This window comes from Sipha flava, unplaced genomic scaffold (genome assembly GCF_003268045.1).
Source record: "Sipha flava isolate LNK unplaced genomic scaffold, YSA_version1 119_pilon_pilon, whole genome shotgun sequence".
Lineage (NCBI taxonomy): Eukaryota > Metazoa > Arthropoda > Insecta > Hemiptera > Aphididae > Sipha > Sipha flava.
Window position 1 is genome coordinate 1 of NW_020271745.1, and position 10,631 is coordinate 10,631.

A 10,631-nucleotide genomic window follows, 5' to 3' on the forward strand; every position below is an offset into this window, starting at 1 on the left:
TAGAATTACATATTCTTTTTAATTTTAGACGTTCCGAAATCATTTCCAATTGAAGTATTATTTATCATCTAAATTAGATGCTGATCATTTTTTGTCAATACTTGATCATAAACAAGTTTCTATAGTTGAAAAATTATAAACAAATAGGACAGAACAAGTTAAATTGAATAGAAGTCGCCTAATTCCAATAATTGAGTGTATAGTATTATGTGGACGACAAGAAATTGCACTCAGAGGACATCTCGATTCTGGAAAAATAAATTGGAACTATTGGAACTTGGTAATTTGTATTGTATTTTCTATTTTGAATTATTGGATATTAATTTTATTAACTTGATTTTTATTATTGTAGAATTTGAAAACCAAGATAACTTTCGGGCAATATTAAAGTATAGATACCATGGTGATACTTTCTTGAATAATATTCTTGAAGAAGAAAAGGGTTACAAATACATATCACCAAAGATCCAAAATAAAATTATTTGTATTTACCCAGATAGCAAAAACATATTATGTTTTTATAAAATTACAAATATAATGAATATTATTTGATCATTTTTATTTCAGTATAAATACAAAATAAAAATGTTTTTGTAATATTTTAGTATTATTATTCTGCCAGGTGTGCATTATTACAATATTATTATACTTGTATTATTATTTTTTAAATGTTAATATAATATAAAAAGTATTTAATTAAAATATTTTTTTGTCATATTTTTTTAAACTATTTTGCTAAGGTTGGAATGGGAATCTCTTAAATCTACTTGGACAGTCAGAACAATAATTAAAATTAGTTGAAATCTAAACTCTGGTCCAGATATGGGAGAATAGGACAAAAAAAGTGATTAAATTAATATTTTTTAGAGTACTGAAATCAAACTTTTTAAGTTCCTAATTACAGTTATGTATACATATTGTATGTTTTAAAACAATGCAATTTTTTAAGTAGGTATATATTATTAGGATATTACAACTATACCACTATAAAGTAAAAGAACATTTACATTTGTATAGATATTCTTTATTTAGTTTTTTAATATAGTAAAAAAAATCTTATCTATATAGGTACAAAACATATATAGGTTGGGTATTTTTGTTCCTTCAATACTTTGCTCAACACCCAAATAACAGGTACAAGATACATATATTTACATATATTTTAATATTAGTATTATAAAAATAAAGAAATTAACAACAAATTTATTTAATAAAATTATTTTTTTTTTCTAAATGCTGCTCCAGCGATGTATATTTTAATAGGTCCTTCTATTTCAGTATTTAAAGCATTTTGAAAATCTGTACATTTTCTTATGGTTTCTGAAAAATAATAGGTGATTACTTCAATTATTAAAGATCACTGTTAAATTATATACATTTTTACAAAACATTAATTTATTCAATTACTGCTATTATTGCTATTATTTAATCTATGAAAATTTAAACTGTAAGACTCACTTACAGTTTAAACTGTTAATAATAAGGATGGTAGGCTTCAGAGGCTAAGCACCCCAAAAATAGCATAGCTCCCTCCTAACATTTCTTCATTTCAGTTTTTTTACTATCCAATTTAAGTTAGTATATGAGTACCTGATTAGTGATTTTTAGAATAGAGCTTACAAATTTATCAGGAATCGATACAATTATTTAAATTAAACTTTCAACAGTCTTCATTCCATTTTATAAGAAGGTATGTTGTTTTGTAAAAACTTATAAATTATGAATTTCATATTATAAAAAATACTTTTTTTTAAAATTATTTTGTGTTTGTATAAAGGATAAATTTAACATCAAGATTTCAACATAAAAGTGTGTTTATATTATTTTAGTATAACTTCCAAAAATGCTTCATTATGTAGCTAGGGCTTTGCACCCCCCCTTTAACCTCAACTATTATTTGCGCCTATGGGATTATTATTATTATAATTTAAGTTAAGAGTGTGTGATATTGGTATGAATAAGTATGTATTATTACAAATACATAGTCTGCTAAAACAGTTTTTTTTTTTATAGTATGTACCTATATGGAAAAATATGGTCACTATATAAGTGTACTATAACAATCTTGCCAAAAATAATTGTACAAGATGACAATGTCGAGAATATTTTCTTTTTTTTTTTTTGACCAATGTAACTATAGTATTTTAATAATTCATCAGAAAATAGTTTACGCATTACTTGGCGTATAGATGAAGCTAAAGTTTTTCTAACTAAACGTTTGAGGCCATTTACCTAAAAAACATTAAATTTGAATTTGTATACTTAAAAACATACAGATTATACATTATTTAAACTTACCACATTCAATCTGAAACTTCTATCAGAAAGCTTGTTTTCAAACATATTAAGATCATCTTCATTCCTTAAAGGAAGTAGAGATTCAAAATTGTTTTCTTGATTTATTGTTTCAATATAAGTTGATTCATTAACAGCTGATTTAATTAAACAACTTTCTTCTATTTTTTTTATCCATTTGTTACAGTTTTTGACCCAAACTTTCAACATCATAACTTATTTTAAAAACTACTTGTAATATACGTTTAACAATTTCTGTAATAAAGAAAAAAAGATATTTAACAATAAGAACAAATTTATAATAAAACAATAAAGAAAAGGACACTTCTAAATTTATACTAACTAACTTATCTTAAAGAGTATTAATTATTTCTTCACTACACCTGCATCCAAGCGTTGACTAGACATTTATACCGGAATCAAATGATCAAACGATTGGCATGCAATAATAACCTATAATACAAATATCGTTGAACATTCAAGTTATCAAAATATAAATTTTTTGGTGTAGCTAATACTATATAACAAAAATATTCTTATATTACTTCATATATATATATATATTACTTCATATATATAATCATAACTCACTTGTTTGTTCATTTTTTTTTTTTTTACTGAAGTGGATGTTGGTTTTTCGAAATAAGAAAGTCCCTGCATGATTTTGTTTTTGTCTGTAAAATATGCAATATTTGGCATCTTTGAAATAGATATGGATAGATGTTTTTTTTATTAATATAATTTATTATTTAATTATTATTACCTTTTAGATTTTTGAAAGAACTAGAATGTAGATTAATTCGATCAGTTGATGCATTTAATCTGTAGTCTACAACTAAATAAATATGAATATAATTGTAAATATTATCATAAGGTCAATTTAAATATATATTTAAAAGAGCAAAATATTTAAAATACAAATTACTTTCATGTTCTTTACTTGTGGATAGAGGTTTATTGGGTGACCACCTTGGTACTAATTTAGTTTTTGTGTTTGTTTAAATTTTTTGGAGAGTTTTTAAGTGGTAATTAGTGTTAATCATTGAGAGATCTTATATCATTAGCTTTTTCATCTGAATACAAAATGAAATAGTTTAAAAATTTGATTTTTAACTTTCATTACCAATGATAATATTATTACTAACAATGCTTTGGTTATGCAGTACAGCTGTATAATTTCTAGAAAAAGTAGGGTGTATACAAGTTCTATAAACATCAATTATTTCAATTTCTTCTAAAAATATAAGGCGTTTAGTGGACTGACTATTGTGAATTTGAAGACACATAATTTATTAATGCGATCAATAATAACTGTAAGACCTTTCCAAAAATAATATTGATGATAGGTACTCGTATACTTAATGTTTTATAGTATTATTTATAGGCAAATTATAAAATAAATATAATTTAAATAATATAAAATGTAATTTATGAAATTGATGGATATAAAACTGTTAAAAATGTTTAATGAACATAAAAGATCAAATTTAAATTATACTTATAAATAGCTAAATAATGAACAACATGTACCTTGTAATTTGTTTAGCATATAGCGGTACTTATATATAAAGTCGAATATCGATGAGTATAGTATGATATGTTCACGGTAGTTTAAGTTGAAGTTAACCTGCAAAAAGTGTTTGAATAATTTAATAATTTAATAAGGTAAATGAATTAAACAGTTAAGGTCCCCACACACTGCCACGGTGGCGATTTTTATCCAGTACAAACATAATAATTAGTCAAGCATTATTTAATCTCTAACACAGAAAGTATATAATGAAAAATATTAAATATATTTTAATTAAAATTCAAACCTCAGGCATTATGTTTCTTAAATACGTTTTCACTCTTTTCAGAGTTGAAAACATATGTTCGAGCAATGATGTTGACACTGGTAAAGTGCATAACACTTTAAAGAGAAAATAAATATTGGGGTAAATATCTTTATTACAAATATCTAGAGCCTCAAGACCAGTATTAGGTATTTTTCCAGATCTTTGTATCTTGGTATACCACAGTTTTCATTCAACCAAAGAATCATTAGACACTACGGTAGAATAAAATTTAATTAATTCGGTAAATTCATTTTCATCTTTTTCAGTAAGCTTATGCTTAGAAAATAAGCATTCAAAGCCTATAAAATGATTAAATCAAATATTCAAATAATTCAAACGTTAAGAAATTTTCAAATTAAAATGCATGTTCTAAATGTATAATAAAATACCATTATAAATAGATGCATGATATAAAAAACTTTCTGTCAACTCGCTTATAAAAAACTCATATATGGAATAAAAATTGTAATTTTATAGTATTCTTCAATGTCTAAATCTCTTGCATTATCTGAACATGGATGTCCTCTATTAGTTAGATAATGTTAAGTTATGAAAAGAAACATAAAATTTAATTAATTTAAATTTGAAATGAAACTACAGTGATTAATTTAAAATTAATTATATTAATTAAATATGAACTTTATTTACATACAAATTATGATTATAAGTTAACTTTACTAATATGATTAAAAGGTTTTAAGATTTTTTATGTACGTTAAATAATTTTGATTTTAATACCATTTAATATTTTAAGTATAAAACTCAAAAATATAAATGAAAGGCGTTACCAGACTCCCGAACGAATCCTGATAAAGGTTGAAACACAAAAATTTCGAGTTGTTTCTGAAAAGAAACATAAAAACAAATGTTTATTAAAATTTGAATAAGTTGAAGTAAAATTAGATTGATTAATTTCAATTTAAATATATTATATAAATATGAACGCCATTGATTAGAAAATTATGATTATTTGTTAAGTTGAATCATACGACTTAAATGGTTTAAGATAATTTATGTAAATTAAATGAATATGATTTTCATACCGGTAAATATTTAATGTATTGAATGAAAAAAAAAAAAATTAAAAGTAGTTACCTGCCTCCCAAAGAATCCTAGGTTAAAGTTATAGCCAAAAATAAATCCAAGTACTGAAAATAAAAATTAAAATCAATTCAATTAAACACAACTTAAAAAATCAAAAAAATACCTTTCATAAAAACAGTAAACAAATACATTCAATACTCGAAGTTAATTAAGTAAAATAGTCGAAGAAGAAATATTGATCCATATCAAGAGCTCAAAATGATTCATTAATTTAATGCCAAAAGAGTTTATCAGCTGTTCAACACTACCTACAAACAACCATACAAAAAACAAATTATAGAAGTACTACGAGTATAAAATACATCAAATATATCCAACACCACAATTAATACAAAATAACAAATATCTAAACAAATCAAAAAAGACAAGAACACAGAAATGTAACAATAAGCATAAACGATTCGCTATTTAAACGCCAAAAGGTTTGATCGGCTGTTCAACACTACCTACAAACAACCAAACAAAAAAAAAAAAAAAAATATATAAAACTACCATGAGATAAAAGACAACAAATATATCTAACACCACAATGAATACAATGTATCAAACAAATACCTAAACAAATCACAAAAACAAGCCGAAGAACAAGATACAGACCTACATCAAATTATAGAAATGATTCCTTAATTCGAAGCCAAAAGAGTTGACCAACAGTTCAACGCTTCCTTCAAACAACCAAACAAGATCTTGGGACCCCGGATTCGCTAGGACCCGTAAACACGTAAGAACGTGTTCCCCTGGGGAACAAAAACAGAACTGTAACGAAGAGTATAAACGATTCTCTAAATAATGGCCAAAAGAGTTGATCAGCTCTTCAACACTACCTACAGTGTTGCCAGGTTAAAGAGATTGAATGTTCAGAAAATTATCGTAAAATATTTTGTTCGTACTGTAAAAAATATCCCTTTGCTCCGCTCAGCAGTTAAATAAATTTTAATGAAAGAAGTATTAATTTATATTATTTAAACTATAAAATGTTGTATGTAAAATGTTTACCATAATCAATAATTTATATTACCTACTTGAGTTATGATAAATAATAAACAAATGAATATGTTTTATACTTACATGTTTTATAGGAGATCGACTAGCTGACGATTTTGATGTTTTTATGATAAATTGATCCATTGCTATTATATATTATAAATATTTAACACAACGATAAAAATTGCAAATCCAATTAATAAATTAAAATACAAGTCACGGTGCGTAATGAGTGTTTGGCACTTCTGAGATCGTTCGATTTAGAATAAATAATAATACAGTATTATGTATATTCAATGTATATTCAATTCAAGACGCTTCAGGCGATTTTATGACGAACCTAATCACCCATATTTTTCATTGGTAACCTAAAACTAATTCTTGTTACTTGCTATTTTTAGTTACTTTCAATAAAATGATAAAATGATATTTCATACAATAAATAAGAACTTATCAGCTAATGATATTTATTTTTTGGAAATGTTGACTTCAATGTCTAAAAATAGATATATCAACAATATATGAAAATTTGCCGAATGGGTCACTATAATATTATCTAATGACTAAAACTGTGATGTTGACAATATTATCAAGTTATATTTTGGATTCTTTGAGTAAAAATGAAACTATCTAAATTTATACTTTCATCTTATAAAAATGTTCGTAATTAGGCGTACGGATGTTCGTTTTATGTTAAGTTTGTACAGTAGTTTTAATGTTCGTACTAAAACGAACATGTTCGTACGCCTGGTAACACTGCCTACAAACAACCAACAATAAAAATTACAGAAATTCTATGAATAAAAAAAAGACAACAAATACAACCAACATCACAAAAAAGACAAACAATCTTGTTCATGTTGAGAACACTTATTGTCATGTTATCATTTTCTGGCGATGTGCTCCTGGCCGTAATCGTAATCGTCCTGTTATCATCGCACGTAAATGTATCGGTTAATGCATATTTTCGAAATTGTGGGTTATGTTTACCAGAAAAGATAATGTCATGCTCTCAGTGCCACAAAGTTCATTAATTTCGAGTGTTTTTCAATTTTGTGTGGTAGCACTGAGGCATTTTATATTCATTTTATTGTCCGGCGTTCGTAGCTTTCTTGGTGAATGTCGTCAGCACCGACCCGCATTCTTCTGTGTGTTTTCGTGGTGTGCACATCTACCTTCGTGTTGTTGAGTGTTCGTATGTCCGCAGCCATTTTTGTTGAAACCAAGTTTTCAAGTATTGTCATTATTCATTAGTGAATCGACCGTCTGTTAAAGTATTGTTCGAGACAATCTGATATTGTCCAGCGATTAATTTCATTGTTTTTCAGTTTTACCAGCGGTCGCTTAGTGAATAACGTGGTTTTTATTCATTGTGTCATCGTCCAGGGCTGTGGACCATTGCATTTTTTCCGTTGGTGTCTATACTTGGGTGATCGCTCGTACCAATTCTGTGATTTATTTTCATTTATACACTGCGGTGTGCCATCGTAGGCAATTGTCTAGTTACAGGGTTGGTGTGGTCGCGTGGATGCGATCAGCCATTCAACATAGTCACATGTGAGTATTGGTCGACCATATTTGTTTTTGTGTTAAACATTGTGTAAAGGCCGACAGGCCTAGCCGTCGTAGGAAAATTATTATTCTTATTATTTAGTGTGGCCACGTATTAAATTATTTACTTTGTGTTAGTGTGTGCCATGTGGTCCACACATTTTGATTTATTTATTATTTTACTTTATTAATATATTATTTATTTATTGCATTGTGCCAACCAGGCTACATAATATATCTGATCAAATTATACATTTATTATATTATTTTTTTTATATATGTTTTGAGCCTAAGTGGCTAAATTACAAAACCTGATAATTATTTTTTTTTTTTTTAAATCTTTACTTTTTTACTTTTGATTTTTGTGATTTTGGAATTGTCTTTTAAGTTTGTTGGTTAGTTTATTAAAGATCCGCTTGTCATTAGAGTAACCTGTTATTTGCCATTTGGCTTGAGCTTTTTCTTTTTTGTCTTAAGAATAAATTGATGTGGCCCGGGAGTGGGTATTTGTCCAGAATTGTGTTCGAGGTGGTGGAATAGTTGTTACTTGGGCGCGGGGACAGTTTGGCCGCGGGTTGAATCATTTCTACAAATGTGACAGAAGCTTACTCGAGGTCTTTGGGAGTTTTAAGAGGTATGCCTAATTTTGTATTGTTGCTTAAGTACTTTTTGTAGTGGGTCCAGTTTATTAAGCCTGAGGTCAGAGAAGATCTTGTTGGGATTTGGTTTATTTCACCATCAATGACTAGCTTTACTGGGGTATGATCAGAGGAAAGATCAGTGATGTTATATATAGCAAGGGGTAAGTTACTTGAGGTGGAATATATGAAGAAGTCTAGGATATCTGGATGCCTATTGGTCTGAGTGGGCCGATATATCAGTCCAGTAAGTGCGAGGAGTGACCATTTATGATTGGTAATTGTTTTGCGTAGGATTTTACCTCTTAGAGAGGTGGAGTGGCAGCCCCATACTGGTTAGGTTATAACCAATACTGGGTGTTTGGAATTAAAGACACCACCTGCAATAAAATTATTCCCTAGTGAGATAAAAAGTTGAGCAAAATTAAGAGTGGTGATTTTTTGGCTGGGAAAACAGTAGACTGAAGCAAGGGTTAGCGGAACATGGTTTAGGAAAATTTGGATAGAAACTGACTGAAGGTTGGTTTGTGGATTGATTGAGTATAGGTTGTGAACTAAGTTAGTGGCAATGATTATGGCAGAGCCTGTATGAGCCGTACCGTCCGGGTGGTCTGCATGGTATATTGAGTAACCAGGTAGTTTTAATTTTATTGTTTTAGTTTGGTGAGTTTCAGTGATACAAGCTATGTGGATATTATTTTGAATTAAAAAATTATGTAGTTCATGTTTATGTTGAGATAAGCCATTTGCATTCCAGAGAATATTTGTTGCATTATTTATCATTATGACTGAAAAATTTGGTAATTAGTGATGTAAGAGAAATGAGAAGGATTATTAGTGATTTAAATTCTAACCCTAACCTAACCTGATTATTATAAATTTATTATTATTTCCATTATTATTATTATTACTATATTTATCATAATTATTGAATTATACCATCCACTTAAAGTTAAATGTTATTTTTTCTATATCGTTTTATTCACACAGCATTCTATTTATTTTTACAGCTGTTAAGGCACCGTTATATTTTTTATATTATAAGAGCTGACAGTGTCGACAAATCTATCAAATACCTAAACAAATTACAAAAGCCAAGAACATAAACAGACCTGTAAAAAATAGTATCAACGATTCTCTAATTAAATGCCAAAAGAGTAGATCAGCAATTCAATACTACATACAAACAACTAAACAAAAAAATATATAGAACTACTACGAATAAAAAAAAGACAACAAATATATCCAACAACATAATGAATACTAAGTATGAAACAAATACCTAAATAAATCACAAAATAATGTCTAAGAACAAAATACAGATCTTTATCAAGAGCTCAGAATGATTCATTAATTTAAAGCCAAAAGAGTTGATCAGCAGTTCAACACTACCTACAAAAGACCAACAAAAAAAATTATACAAATACAACGATTAAAAAAAAGAAAACAAATGTATCAAACACAACAATAAATAGAAAGTAACAAACAATTATCTAAACAAATCACAAATGCCAAGAACAAAAATAGACTTGTACGAAATAGTATAAACGATTCCCTAATAAAACGCCAAAAGATTTGATCAGCTGTCCAACCTACCTACAAACAACCAAACAAGAGCTCGGGACCCCGGGTTCGCTTAGACCCGTAAACACGTAAGAATGTGTTCCATTGGGAGACAAAAAGTACCTAAACGAATCACAAAACCGAAGAACAAAAACAGAACTGTAACAATGAGTAAAAAGATTCCCTAATTAAACGACCAAAGTTATGATCAGCTGTTCAACACTACCTACAAAAAACCAACAACAAAAAATAGACAAATTATCAATCAAATACTTAAACAAATCAAAAAACCTAATAACAAGAACACATCTGTAACAAAGAGTAAAAATGTTCCATAATTAAACACCAACAGATTTGATCAGCTGTCCAACAATACCTACAAAACACCAAACAAGAGCTTGGGACCCCGGGTTCGCTAAGACCCGTAAACACGTAAGAACGTATTCCCCTGGGGGACAACAAAAACTTAAACAAATCACAAAAGCCGAGGAACAAGACAGAACTGTTAATTAGAGTATAAACGATTCCCTAATAAAACGCCAAAAGATTTGATCAGCTGTTCGACACTACCTATGAAAAACCAACAAAAAAGATTGTACAAAAATAACGAATAAAAAAGACAATAAGTATATACAAAAACACAAAAAAGACAAAAAAC

At 27.9% G+C, this 10,631-nt stretch overlaps 1 long non-coding RNA gene across 1 annotated transcript; it reads left to right on the forward strand.

The window, feature by feature from the left end:
* Positions 1-6,760: 6,760 nt before the first annotated feature.
* On the forward strand, positions 6,761-10,478 carry LOC112693897. The gene is made up of 3 exons (XR_003149521.1): positions 6,761-7,495; positions 7,550-7,778; positions 9,421-10,478. It is a non-coding gene; the product is annotated as an uncharacterized LOC112693897 (long non-coding RNA).
* The last annotated feature ends 153 nt before the right edge of the window (positions 10,479-10,631 follow it).